Genomic DNA, 13,817 nt, shown 5'->3' with positions numbered 1-13,817 from the left:
GCGGGGGCTGGAGGCAAGGCCCCCCCACCCAACCCCAGCCCCGCGCGCCGCGGCCGCCCGCCGCCTCCATCCGGGCCTCTCCCCACCTCCCGCCCGCCCGCCCCCGCCCGTGCCCCTCCCCCGCCGGCGCGCACGGCTCCCGCCGCCCCTCCTCCGCCCGCCCGCCCTCCGCCCGCTCTCCCCGGCTCCCTCCCGGTCTCTCTTAAGTGCCATCGAGGGGCGCCGGGAATTGCAGCCAGTAAATCGCGTCCCACCACTCAGCAGCGGGGCCACCGCAGCGGCGCCGCCCGCGCCCGCCGGGAGCCCGCGCCGCCCGGGCGCCTCTCCAGGGCCCGCGAGGCCCGCCCCCACCCGGCGCGGCGCTGCGCAGGGCCTGCCCCAGGCCGGCCGGGGCGCGCGAGGCCCGCGCTGGAGGCGAGGACGCGGCGGCCGCGGGGCGCACGGCCCGGAGCGCGCGGCCCGCGCCCCCGCGCGCCCTGCCCGCGCCCGCGCCCCGCGCTCCGGAGCCCGGCCCCGCTGCCCGGGCTCTCCTGTGGGACCGATGCCGGCCCTCCGGCCTCCAGGGTAAGTGGGCAGCGCGACCGCGGCGGGGTGAGGCGGGTGGGTGGGCGGGCGCCAGCCCCCGGGACCCAGTGCCCGCCCAGCACCAGCGTCTGGCACGTGGGGGCGTCTCAAGTTTCCTCTGGAGGCCGGACAGGTGGCGAGAACGCGGGGGTGTGATGCCCTACGGCTGGCATTTACTGCGTGCCTACTGTGCGCCCGGCGTGACCGGCTCGTCTGAAGTGGTTTTTTGGTGTGTGTTTTTTTGTCCCATTGTACAGATGAGAAAACGGAGGCTAATAGAAGGCAAATAGCTTGCTCAGGGTCCCCAGCTAGGAAGTGGCTGAGCCATGATCTGACCCCCAGGCTGCTTGACGCCAAAGCCGAAGCGCTCCCCACTAGGGCACACACAGCCCCTGAGTGAGGGTATGAATATTTCATTGTAGAAAAGAAGAAAAAAAAATCAGCCATTGTCCCACCACCATAATGCAGCCACTGTAAGCGTTTTGGTTCTTTATTTCAGCCTTGTTCTTTACCCCCTTTCTTTAAGTGTGTGTGGTTTTGGGTCATTTGGACCCTAGTTCCCTCCTGATTCTAGCACCTAGGAAAATGGGGACACTCCCAGCCTTACCGAACAGATTAGGTGAGACCGGGTGGGTAACCCTGAAGGAAGGGGAGGAGGGGGAGGAGGTGGGGAGGGGTGGGGGGTAGGGAAAAAGGAAAGGGCATGCGTTTAGTAGGGATTCACGGAGCACCTAGTAAGTACAGAACCAGGGCTGGGCTCTGGCGCTGGGGGAGATGAGGGCAGCCTGGCCCACATGCTTCCAGCAGGAGGGCTCTGTCCAGCATTGTGGGGCTGCCCGGCCCGACACTCTGCATTTGCCAGGCCCCTGCTTCCTCCTGGAGTGTCTGGGAGAGGGGCAGTCCCTGGCTTCACCTCGGCCAAGGAAATGAATTGCCTCCAGAAGGAGGAGTTCAGCACTGCTCAGAATTTTGCACTCAGGGCCAACATTTGGGTCCCGCCTTCTCCCAGTCCCAGCCTGGGTTTTGGGGCCTGCTGGGACTATACCTTCCAGGCTCACACGTTCAGCATCACACCCAATTCCTTGTCCTACCCCAGACCAGTGCCTTTACCTCCACCAGCACCCAAACTGGAAACCCTAGGCCTGTGGCCCCCTAGACACCTCTCCATCCAATCAGTGTCAGGGTTCTGTTGGTCCTTAAAACATCTGTCCCTCCTTTTACCCTCTAACTGGACATTCCCACCTCTGCTCCCCTGCTTTGACCATGAGTTTGGGACACCATGGTCAAAGCTGTCTTTCTAAATGCGGGTCTGAACTTCTGAACTCCTCCTCTGTCCACCAACCCAAACTAGGCCAAACTCCTGAGCTGTCCCTTGAGCCTGGGCTTCTCTGTGGTCTGCCCCGCCCACCTCTGCAGCCTCGACCCTGAGTCGGATGTTCCCTGGTCAGAGTCCCTGAGCCTGGGTCTCCCCTGCCTGAGATAGTCTCTTCCCCAAACTCCCCCCACCCTTCCCACACACACTGGCTTCGGCCTGCTCATCCTCTGGGCCCAGCTGTGTCCTCTCCTCCCTATCAGCCTCCCAGATCCCCACCTCTCTCCTCAGGTGTGATCAATGCTTCTGCCTGTGGACACCCCCAGCTCTTAGTGAATCCCTCCATTGCTGCTCTTAGCCTGGTGCAGCGTGGCACAATATGCTTCCATGTTGGCCTCCCCCACCAGACTGGGAGCTCTGAGCGAGCAGGGGCCCCCATGACACAGACCCAGACCCAGAGTGGCCAGCTCGTTGATCTTTGAGGAATGAACATTGGGGAGTCTGTCAGAAGCAGATGGGCCTAAGCTCCTTGGAGGGGCAGTCAGTGAGGACTAGAAAGTCACAAGCCTCCTGCCTCCTTGGGATCTCCTGCTGGTGAGCAGGGTGCCCTAGATTAAGGAGCCGAGGGCCCACTTTGCTCCCAGGTACCTGCAGGTCTTGACCATCAGGCGTTTCGTTCAGGGTCCAAGGTCCCAACTAGATTTGTTGAGGCAGTGATGGTGGGCACTCAAGTGGAGTGGCCCTCCTGCCCTGTCCCCTGTGGCCCCTGGCCCCCTCTGCCCCATCAAGCCCACCCCCAGCGTCCTCCTGGGGAACTGGGAGAGTTATATCAGGCCCTCTGGCTGAGCGCCAGGGCTCCCCATGGAACTATAAATTGACCTGTCGGGAGAGGGAAGAGATTAATGTCCGCCATCTTCATTAGCGCGTCCCCCGGGGTGACGGCGTCTGCCCTGAGCTGGCTGATTGGAGAGGGTGTGAGTGAGTGAGGGGATCGGGGGGTTTGCATTCTCCCCCCAAAAGGCAAAGGGCAGGGGCCAGAGCCTGCCAGAGAGCTGTGGCCTCCTCCTACTGTTAGAAGGGCCGTCCCTCTGGCCTCTGCTCCTGGCAGCAGGCGTGCGCTTTGATGGAGGACCTGTGTGCTAATTGGGAGCAGAGATGCTCGCCCTGCATCTCCGCGGGGCTCCCAGGCTGACACCGCCAGCTCAGCGGCATCTGCGGGGCCTTCATTAGAGGCCTTTCCCCTGACCAGAAAGGAGCCCGCTGTGGACTTGGGGGTCTCCCCTCCTCTCCCTTCCCCTTTCTCTCCCCCTCCCTTCCTTTACTGCATTGATGATGGGGAAGGAGGCAGCTTTGGCTTGTGGAATGGATGATGACGATTGGAAGATGAGAGGGATTTGAGACCTTGTGAATTCTGATGACTGTATGACCTTGGGTTAGGCCCTCAACCACTCTGTATCCCAGCATCCTTGTCCTTGGGATGGGCATGCTTGTGCCCCCTGGGGTGGGTGGGGGTTAGACAAGGGAGTGTGTGTGGATTCGTCTTTGGAAATGAGGACGAGGCAGAGCCTGGGGCTGAGGCACAGACTGAAGTCCAGCTTCTTGGGTCCGAATCCTGGTTCTGCTACTTCCTGTGAGGACCTGGGCACCCCCCCCCCAAAGCCTCAGTTTCCTTGTCTGGTGATGGTTGAGGGCCAGGGCTGGTCCCATGGGTGTGAGTCCCTTTTGACGAATAGAAACAGCCTCCATCCTGAGTGCAGGCTGCTGTGGGAAGTGACTGCAGCAGCAGGTCAGGTAGCACTGGCTTGTTCCATCATTGATTCGGTCACTCGTTCATTTATCCAGGACATGCCTCTTGCACTGGGGTCTTGTACCCACAAGGGGGTTCATAAGTGACCTCACCCTCTGGTGGCTTCCCTGGGGAAGAAAACCCAGAACATATGGGGAAAGGGCTGCATGAGACCCTAGAAAGCAGTCTCCCCAACCCTAGGGATATCTAGAAGGTTTCAAGGAGACACCTGTGAGGTGGAGATGCTACAGACTTTCTTTGTAGAACTTGTCTGCTCCAGAGTCTGAAATGGGGGTACTCAGCTACCTACCAAGTTCCCGGCCCCCTGACCAGGTTGGGAGCGCCTGATGCTTTGCTGAGTATGTAGTGAGATGTCCACACCTGCCTCCCAGCCTTTCCTGTGCATCCAGGGTCATAGGAGGGGGTGGTGGGCCCGACTTGGTACCTGGTATCACTGGTCTCCAGTCTATACCTCAGACTGGGTCCCATGAGCACCTGGCTGGCTTAGGGCCTGCTTGAGGATGGGAGTAGGCAGCAGTTGGAGCAGGGTCACCCCGTGGGATCATTGACTAGTTCAGGCTGTGCCACTCATTAGCTGAGGGTCCCTCTGTAAGGCATGTGACTTCACTTTTCCAGGCCTCAGTTTCCTTGTTGTATAATGTTCCCGGCACTGTGCTAAGTACCTGGCACGCATCTGACATAGAGTGGAGCACAGCAACCACTGTTGTGGTCATTTCTGCCTCAACTCCTATTTGCTGCCTCAAGAACCCTGGTTAAGTGGGGTGTGGACTTTTCTGTGGCCCCAAATCTCTCCATCAACCCGCCAGGGGGTACTAAGCACACACTGTGCACTGTGGAATGTTTGAACAAAAAGTGCATGGTTTTGGAGTCAGAAAACCCAGCTTTGGGTTTTTGCCCTGTAGCCAACTAGCTGTGTGGCCTTGGGCACATCACTTAACCTCTCTGTGTCTCTGTTTTCTCATTTTGAGCTGAAATGAGATGTCGTAAACTGAAAACCACATTGCTGGTTTCATAGATGAATAAGAGCCCGCCTTGTGTGGAGGGTGGAGTACTGGTGCAGGGACTGAGCCCTCGGTGGTGCTCCTGTCTCCTTGGCCTTCTGGTGGGCCTTTGGGCAAGACCCTCTGGATGCATCTGGAAAGGGGAGCCTTGGCATCTGCCTACCTCACAGAACTCTTCTGAGAATGAAAAGATGTGTGGGTCGGGGGAAGGGGCTGCTCACGGGAGCAGAGGCTGATGGTGAAGAGCTGGAGGCTGTCCTGGAGCCACTCTGGCCTCCCAGAGATCCCTGACCTCCTAGGGCCCCGGTTTCCTGCCTGGAAAATGGGACCAGGCACCCTGCTCACCCTGGGCCCTAGACCTCTGTTCTGCATTTAGTCGGAATTTTATCCGTTCTATTTATAAATGCATCTGAATGGACTCCAGCTCGATTTCATATGCGATGTGTTGAAATGTACTGTCATCCAGACTTTAATATATTAAGATTGCCCTTTGAAAGTCACGTGTTGAGAGGCAGATGATGAAGAGGTGCCTATTGTTGCCACCTCGCTGTGCCCAGCCCAGCCCGCCTGGCAGACTCCGTCGCAGGAGCTGGCAACATGGCTGTCTGCCTCTGCCTTCCCCGAGCAGGCAGGAATCACTAACGCGTTAGCAGTTTCATTAAGCCTCTCGCCAGCCTCTCCGCCTCCCTCCCCAGCCTCCTCGGTAATTATTTTCCCAGCCCTTCCATTCGCAGCCCTTTCCCGAGCTCGTCGGAATTGGCCGCGTGGCCCCTGCAGGCTGAGCTGCTGGGACTGGGCTCGGCAGGGGCCGGTGGATACCCCCCTCCTGACTTTCTGCATTGCCATTTAAGCTTTGTGTCCCCCTGAGGCCTCCGTGAAAATGCAGATCTGCTGCCTGCCAGGGGTGATGGTTAACCCATTATTACACACCCCGCACTTGTAGTCTCTCTGTGTAACCCACTTCCATTCAATCAGGTGAAAAGTTTCTCAGGCCTTTTTCTGGGGCTGTCACCAAGTGGGCACTGGGGACCCAGCTGTGAGGGAGATGGGATTCTGGTGCTGTAAAGCTGTGAACATCCAGGGCCCTGGGTGGGTAGACAGAACGCATGTCATGGGGCATGTGTGGAGACTGGGGGTGGTGTAGAAGAGGGACCAGGCCTGAGAGGGTTCACTACGTGGCACCCAGAGGTCCTGGGACCCATAGCTCTCCACTGCCCAGGGTGAGCATGAGACCCAGGTGGGCTCAAACACTTTATCTTTCTGGCCAGTGATTGGTTGAGAAATGGACACATGGCTCATTCCGGAGGCTCCCCTGGAATTTTGACTTAGAGCCCATGGGGGAGACTGACTGCTGTGGTTGCTGAACTGGAGGGTGTGAATATGCGACTGCTGGCCTCCCTGTTCCACAGCGGTACCCAGGCTGGGGAACCTCCCGTAAGGTGTCCCATGGAGGAGAGAGGCAGAGCTGAGATGGAAGTATATGTTACCTCATTTGGGCCTCTGGATCCAGCTGTGTGTGAAACCACCCCTGGAGTATCCAGCTACAAAAACAGGCATGTTTCCTTTTTTGCTCAGGCTATCTTGAGTTGTACTTTCTCTTGCAACCAATAGAGCCCTGACTGATGAGAAAAATCAGACAGGATTTTATAAAAGAGGTGACATTTTGAGTTGAGTCTTGAAGGATGAATAGGAGTTTGTACAGCAGAGACGGGGAGGAAAAGTACTCAGGCCGAGGGAATAGCAGGGATCAAAGCCAAGGAGGTGTGAAAGTCCACGATGTGGGGGACAAGTACTGCCTGTGGCACCAGGGCTTGTAAGCACAAATGACGTGAGAGGAGCTGGGGGGTAGAAGGTGCCAGGGTGTGAATGCCGGAGTGAGGAGGGGTATAGGCTGAAGGTGCTGAGGACTGTGGAAGGGACACGTGGGCTTGCACGGCTCAGAGAAGGTGCCATGGAGGGGATGAGTAGGACTTGGCTGGCAGGGCGGGCATCCCGACACAGCGTGGATCTGGAATCAGAGAGGAGGAGCCCTAGAGCCCGAGCTGGAGAAGCAGGCAAAGGCCAGACCCCAGGGCCTCAGACGTGAGGCGGCTGCATCCAGAGGGTCCCAGAAGCCCCTGAGTGGTCAGGTCCGACTGTACTGGGGAGACTGGCAGTTCAGGCATTCGTTGAACAGATTTATGGAGCACCTACTATGTGCCAGACCCTGAGGACACAGCAGGACCACTCAGGCACAGTCCTGGAGTCATGCAGCTGCCAGGCTGCCGGGGAGACAGACAATGAGCAAGGAAGAAGACACATGAGAACGTGAAACAGTCAAGTGATGGTGACAGGGGTGCGTGGGCATGTGGGTACCACTGGCCAGGGTGCTCTGGGGAGGCCCCTCCAAGAGGAGATTGGAGCTGAGACCTAAGGACGAAGAATCTCTAGAGGGTCTCAGTAGCAGGTCTGGAGGCAGAGGTGGGAAGGAGGGAGGTGGCAGTGAGGCTGGTGCCAGGAGAGTCCGCGTGGTGTGGGGAGGTGGGAGAGGACGCCGAACAGGGCTCTGGTTTCTGGCCGCGCACCTGGGGGAGTAGAGGTGCCACGGGGGAGATGGGATGCCCGGAGCAGGCCTAAACTAGGGGATAACTGAGTGGAGGGGTCCGGGGGCAGCTAGAGGTGGTTGTGGTTTCAGCTGGTTGTCCTAGAGGACAGGTGGGAGCCAAGGCCCCATGTGGGCCCAGAGAAAGCCAGGACATCGAATGGTTTTTCTCACTGTCCACCCCAGTTGTGCCAGGTGGTGCTGGTGTGGGGTGTGAGAGGAGGGCTGTTTGCTGCCCCCACCCCAGATCCTGGCTGGAGCACATAAGGCCATAACGATGCTATGCCACCTTCTGCAGTGAGCAGCTCACCCAAGCTGCTCTGTCTCTTGGTGCCAGCTGGTTTGCTTGGCTGGAGGAGGCCGTGGTAATGGGGCCAAGGTCACACACTACAGCCTGCGTGGGTGGTGGGCTGGCTTTCCGACCTGTGGCCTGTGCCCAGGACAGTGCTCCTGGGGCCTGTGGGCAGGGAGGGGTAATAGTCGGCCCATAGACCTTCGCTGCCCACTATGAGTGGGGCTGGGGGTCAAGCTGGTCTAGGCAGGGCTGGGAGGTGATCTGAATACTGGGGGACCCCCTTTCTGCCCCCCAAGCTGAAGATCTGCGAGGGCTCTCTACCTTCTGCAGGACCCTGCTGTCTTCCCACTCTCACACTCTGTGCTCCCTCCATGCTCAGCGACTGGGCTTGTAGGTGCCAGAGCCCAGGTCTTTCCTGCCACCAGGGCTTTGCGTCTGCTGTGCCTTCTGCCTGAAACAACTCCCCACTCCTCCTCCCACCACTCGGGTCAGGAGAGCAGATGCTCCGGCTGTGTTCCCACAACCCCTGGGCTTTTCCTTCTGCCCGTCAACATTCATTCAGCAAATGTATTCACTTAATGAAGAAGATTGTTGAGGCCCTACTATGCACCAGATGCTGTGCTGGGGGGTGAGGTGGGGAATGATGGCATTTGTGAAGCAAACAGACCAGGACCCAGCCCTCACGATACAGCAGGAAAGAGTCAACTAGTAAACAAGCAAAAACATGTCTAGTGCTGGACTGTAGGCAGAGCTGTGTAAGAAAACTGAGGGGGCTGGAGAGAGGGTGTGGGGGTGCTCATGGAGGCAGAGTGGTTAGGGAGGCTTTTATCCGAGACCTGAGGGAAGAGCAGGTAGCAGCCCATGGGAGGCGTAGGGGGGAGAGCGTTCCAGGCGGGGCTGTCTGCTTTTTTTTTTTTTTTTACATATAAATTTTATTGGGAAATATTGGGGGACAGTGTGTTTCTCCAGGGCCCATCAGCTCCAAGTCATTGTCCTTCAATCTAGTTGTGGAGGGCACAGCTCAGCTCCAAGTCCAGTGGCCGTTTTCAATCTTTAGCTGCAGAGGGCGCAGCCCACCACCCCATGTGGGAATTGAACTGGCAACCTTGTTGTTGAGAGCTCACACTCTAACCAAGTGAGCCATCCGGCCGCCCCTCTGGAAGCTCAGCTGCAGCCGGTTGTCTTCAATCTAGTTGTGGAGGCCGCAGCTCACTGGCCCATGTGGGAATCGAACCGGCAACCCTGTTGTTTAGAGCTCGTGCTCTGACCACTTGAGCCATCCAGCTGTCCCGCTGTCTGCTTTCTTGTCTGTCTTCTGCACTTCTTATGCCTCATGGAGGCTGGAGCAAGGGTCTTCCCTGGGGCTGAGCTGATTTGGGTAGGGTCTCCAGGGGCAGAGATGGTCCCAGAAGCCTAGACAGAGGCCAAAGCCAGGATGGGTTATGCAGCTTTGGCGGTGTGCAGCTTTGGGCACTGCGTCCAGCCATGACCTGGGTCTGAGACACGGATGAGCACGGAGTCCTGTGAGATAAGGCCTTTGAAGGGCTGATACCCACTTGGCAGACGGACAGGACTGAGGGGCCTGCAGACCTGGGCTTAGATCCTGCTCCCTGTAGAGACTGTGAGAGCAACCTCTGGCAGGTCACTGAATTTGAGCTTCCATGTCCTCATCTGTAAAATGGGCACGACAGTAACTTCCTCAGGAGGCTGTTTGGAGGATTAAATGAGATGACTTAATGCAGCCCCTGACACAGGACAGGCCCTGGGTACGTTGCCCTCAGCGCTGTGAGTAACAGACAGGGCTGTCGTTGACTTGGAATCTGTCCTAGCAGCCGTGTCCACCTTTCCACCTCTAGCTCCTCGAGCAGCGCCTGCCATACACCATGCTTGTTGACCGCGTGCTTGACCGAGTGAACTGACCGTGAGTGAGTGGCACCCACCCCCGGTGGGGGGAGGACAGGGCACAGACCACACTGGCTTCCCCCTCAAGGAGCTTGCGCGGTGCCTGGTCGGCTGACCGTTGGGACCCCAGCTGTCTGGGGGAGTCCTGGGACATGAAATTTCTCCGAGCCTCAGTTTCCTCCTCTGTGGAATGGAGGTTGATGGCGATCCTGACCCCCAAGACCCGAGCCCAGGTCGTTGGCAGACTCATGAGAAAATGGTATCAAGAGGGCCCTGGGGACAGCTGAGCCTGCAGGAATATTGGCGATGACACCAACTGATATCCCAAGGCCTCCCAAGGTGTCCAGGACGTTGTGGTGATGTTGAGGCTCCAGACAGGGCCCCTCCCTACCTCCAGCAGCCCGTGGCATGAGGGGCCCCTGGCTGTGCGGCCCCTGCAATGTCAAGGGTAATGTTACATTGTACTGGCTGTGTCCCGCGGCTCGTCTGGGGCCTCACAGAGCCCATTCCCACGGGAGTCTGCCCTAAGCCCCCCCAAGCCCCCAGCCTGGCTTCCCACTGCCCCTGTGCCTGGAGTTCAGCATCCCAGTGGGTCCCTGAGAGGCCACTGTGGTGGCTGGCACTCCTCCTACAGGGGAGGCCCCTGTGAACATGGTAGGTGCCAGGAAGGGCCCAGTTCAAGAGGGGGAACCTGGAGCCCTGGGGTTAGCCTGGCACACAGTAGCTATGCAGGAAGGGCCTGGTTCAGGGCCGGGCACCTGGAGGCCTGGGCTTGGCCTGGGTCCTGCTGCCAGCCTGTGTGTGGCCTCGGGCAGTAGGTTGCTGGTTCAGTACCCACGGTGTGTGCAACCGGGAGAGAGGCCTGCAGACCATGGGTCCTAACCTCTGAATTGTTCTCAGGTTTGTGACTGCGAGCAGGTGGGCTCACGGGGCCTGGATATGGAAGTTTTTACCCTTTGTCTTCTGCCCGAGGCAGGTGGAGACTACTGGCCTCTTGCAGATGTGGAAACTGAGGCCCACAGAGGGCCAAGGAGTGGGGGCAGCCGGATGCATTTCTGCTTTGGTGTGCCCTGCAGTCACTGTGCAGTGGCCATCAGCCAGGCTCGTGCACAGCCGGGGTACACGCCATCCTCTTAAACCCTTTGTGCAGCGAGCCAGGCCCTGTCACTGCCCCATTTTGCAGATGCAGAGAGAGACAGAGAGAGGCAGGGAGAGAGAGCCAGGACTTTCTTACTTACTGTTTTTTTTAAGGTATAATTTAATACAGAAAAGTGTACAAATCCTAAAGTGTACAGCTGGGTAGGTTTTCACATATGTGTACAGTCGTGTACCCGCCATCCAGGTCCAGCATCCCAAGGGGCTCGCTCGTGCCCCTTCCAGTCATCGCCCACCTGCCGCCGACAACTACCCACCTGGCATCTAACAGTGGAGTCTGGCTTTGTCTGTCTCTGTACTTCATGTCAACGGAATCGCACAGTATGTCCCCTTTCGTGTCTGCTGCTTTTGCTCAGCACGACGCCTGTGTGAACTGTCCGTGCAATTGCTCTAGCAGAAGTTGGCAGAACTGGGATTTGAACACTCCTGCTAACTCTCCCCAAGGCACCCAGAGACCAGTCCTGCTCATAACCCTCCAGTGGCTCCCATCGCCCTTGGAAGAAAGACCCAACTCCTCCCCCTGGCCCTGCCTGCGTCAGCTCCCACACCTGTCACTGCCCTCCAGCTGCATAGATGGACGGGTCTCTGTCCTCAAAAGCCCTAAGCTCCGTCCTATCTTAGGGCCTTTGCACATGCTGTTTCTTCTTCCTTTCTGCCTTCAGCTTCCTCTCAGTGCCCGGCTGGAGTGTCACCCCTCTAGCTTGCCTGCCTGGACCTCCTGGAGGATGTCATCAGGCTAGCTAGCTCATGCTTTTTCTTCGCTGCCCCTGTCATTTGTAATTAATTGTTATGCACCTGCCTCCCCCACTAGACAGTAAATCCCAGGAGGCAGGAATGGTGTCTGTTGAATTCACGGCTGCCTCCCCAGTGCCGTTCATTGATTCATTCACCCATCATTCTATTCACCTGTTTTGTTGTTCGGCCAATACTGAGTGCCGGCCATGTAGCCTCTTAGCCAGTATTTGTTGACTGAGTGACTGGATGGTTGAATGAATGAGTGTCTGTCTGTCTCTAAAGCCCATAGTCTTTCCACTACATCCCATCATCTCCGATATGACCTCTTTTGGCCTCAGTTTCCCCTGTTGTCGAATGAAGGAGCCAGACCTGCCCATTCCAGCCAGGTTCTGATTCTGCGGATGTAGGGCAGGTGGGTTCTTTGGCCAGCAGATGCTCAGGGCAGCCCCACTGAGCAGGGAGGTGACCACAGGCTACAGGGCCGATTCTGCCCCAGACAGCAACAACCGCTTGAGAACTGGTCCCAGTGCCCGGAAGGGTACTTGCCACACCAGAATCTGCAGTGTCCCTGTTTGGGTGCAGGGCTCAAGGCCCAGGTCCCTCAAGGGGCTTGCCAGGGCTGCCCAGCTGACCCAACTTCTGAGTGCCAGGCTTGGCCTGCTGGGCCTTGAAAGGAAGGAAAAAGTGGGGTTGCTGGGTGTGGGAGGCAGTGGGAACTAAGTGACAAGGGGGCCCCAGTGGTCCTGGGTTTGAGCCTGGCTCCCCTTCCAGCTCTGCGGCCTTAGTCAAATCACGTCCCCTCATGAATTGAACTCAGTTTCCCCAGCTGTAAAAATGGGAGTGACAGTCATGATCGTCCCGCCCTGATGGAGCCTCTGAGAGTCACAAGATTCCGGGGAGCATCCAGTAGGTCTCTGTGAAGCTGGCCTTCTCCAGGGCCCAGCTGGACGGCCTCGGCCTCGGCTGGAAGCTGTGCAGCGCGAGGTGGCTCAGCGGCTTAGCGGCTTGTCAGCCAGGCGGGCGGGTGTCCTGGGGCTGGGTTTGATTAGTTCAGGTTGACAGTCGCGCTCCGCGGCGCTGCCGGGAGGGGAGCCCGTGATTACCCTAATGAAGCTTGAACGCAGTTTGTCATCCAAACAGCTGGTTCGGAGCTGCGCTGCTGCCAGCTGCCCGACTCAGCCATGTAACCGCACGCTCAGCGCCTCCGAGCGCCGAATGGCCCTGCCACCAGGGTGACCAGAAGAGGAGGCAGTGGCCCCAGATGGGTTGTGGGGTGGCCCCAGGGGAGTGGGGTGGGCCATCCTGGGGTGGGGGACTTGGCAGACCCTTGGACAATGGAGTAGGACAGCTTTTCAGGATACTCACAGGGCAGCTCCCTGACTCTAGACCTCAGTTTTCCCACCTGTAAAGTGGGTGTTGGGGACCTTGCAGCTTTAAGTCTGAGATGTCAGGCTGAAGTGTCACCTCCTCTGGGAATCCTTTTCAGACCCTGCAGGCTTAGTGAGAGGCCTAAACAGGCATCCATAGCCCTCAAGGCAGGCCTGTCACCCCCTGATAGCTCTGTGTTATCACTGAAGGTCTGGATGGTTGTCAGTGTGTCTAATTCATTCATGCAGCAAATATTTATGAGAACACACAGCAGTGGGCAAGCCAGTCAGCACCTGCTTTCATGGAGTTTGCATTCTGGTCGGAGAGACTCCTGGGAGCTCGACCTCATCTGGGGAACCAGGAGGGCTGCCTGGAGGAGGTGGCACCTGAGCCTAGAACAGCTAGGTGGGGAGACAAGAGATAAGGAAGAGTGCTCCAAGCAGGAGGAATAGCATGTGCAAAGGCCCTGAGGTAGAGAGGGAGTGTGGTTTTGGGGAGGAAAGTAAGTCATCTGGCGACATACTAAAGTGTCAGTGCTTCCCAGGGAAGGGACTTATTTCATGTCCATGCTGGGCAAGTTCACTGTGTAGTGTTTCATTTAACCTTTCTGACAGCTCTAGGAGGAAGAATCATTATTCTGTGCTGTAGATGGGGAAACTGAGGCTCACATCATGGGAGGATGATGCCCTGCAGGTCACTGTAGCCTCAGGTCTCCCTGGTGGCCCCCTGAGAGACCCTGGCCCAAGGGCTGTGGGTTTGCCTGGTTAGAGTCTACAGGAGCTCTCAGGTGAGGGGGGCTGAGCTGGGACCTGGGACCCCATCCAGGGCTTAAGCAGAAGAGGGCATGGAAAGGGGCCAATGGGTAACCTGGGGCCTCTGCTGTTTGGTGAGTGGGTCTGCTTTTACCCTGGGCCTGGGCCTGCATTTGAACCTTGTAGCTCCTGAGCGCACACTCCCTGTGCACCTACTGAGCCATTTCTAACCAGTTTGGGGCCCCCCTTTCTGAGGGCTTAGCTTGGATCAGGGATGGTGTGGGTGAGTGTGGGGGGACACTGGCCTCCCCATAGCCGGCCCTTGGCCACTTTCCGGTTTTCTCT

The 13,817-nt window shown here is 58.0% G+C and overlaps 1 protein-coding gene across 2 annotated transcripts in view; it reads left to right on the top strand.

Annotated features, from left to right (window-relative positions):
• Nucleotides 1–271: 271 nt before the first annotated feature.
• The window catches only part of TCF20 (transcription factor 20), a 161,329-nt gene continuing 147,783 nt past the window's right edge, over nt 272–13,817 (top strand). For both annotated transcript variants that reach the window (XM_074326485.1, XM_074326484.1), the window contains exon 1: nt 272–564. The gene's annotated coding sequence lies outside the window, so the exon portion shown is untranslated. The remainder of the gene's footprint in view (nt 565–13,817) is intronic.

The sequence above is a fragment of the Rhinolophus sinicus genome, linkage group LG02 (assembly GCF_036562045.2).
Source record: "Rhinolophus sinicus isolate RSC01 linkage group LG02, ASM3656204v1, whole genome shotgun sequence".
In the NCBI taxonomy this organism is placed as follows: domain Eukaryota; kingdom Metazoa; phylum Chordata; class Mammalia; order Chiroptera; family Rhinolophidae; genus Rhinolophus; species Rhinolophus sinicus.
This window is presented reverse-complemented; position numbering and strand designations above follow the sequence as displayed.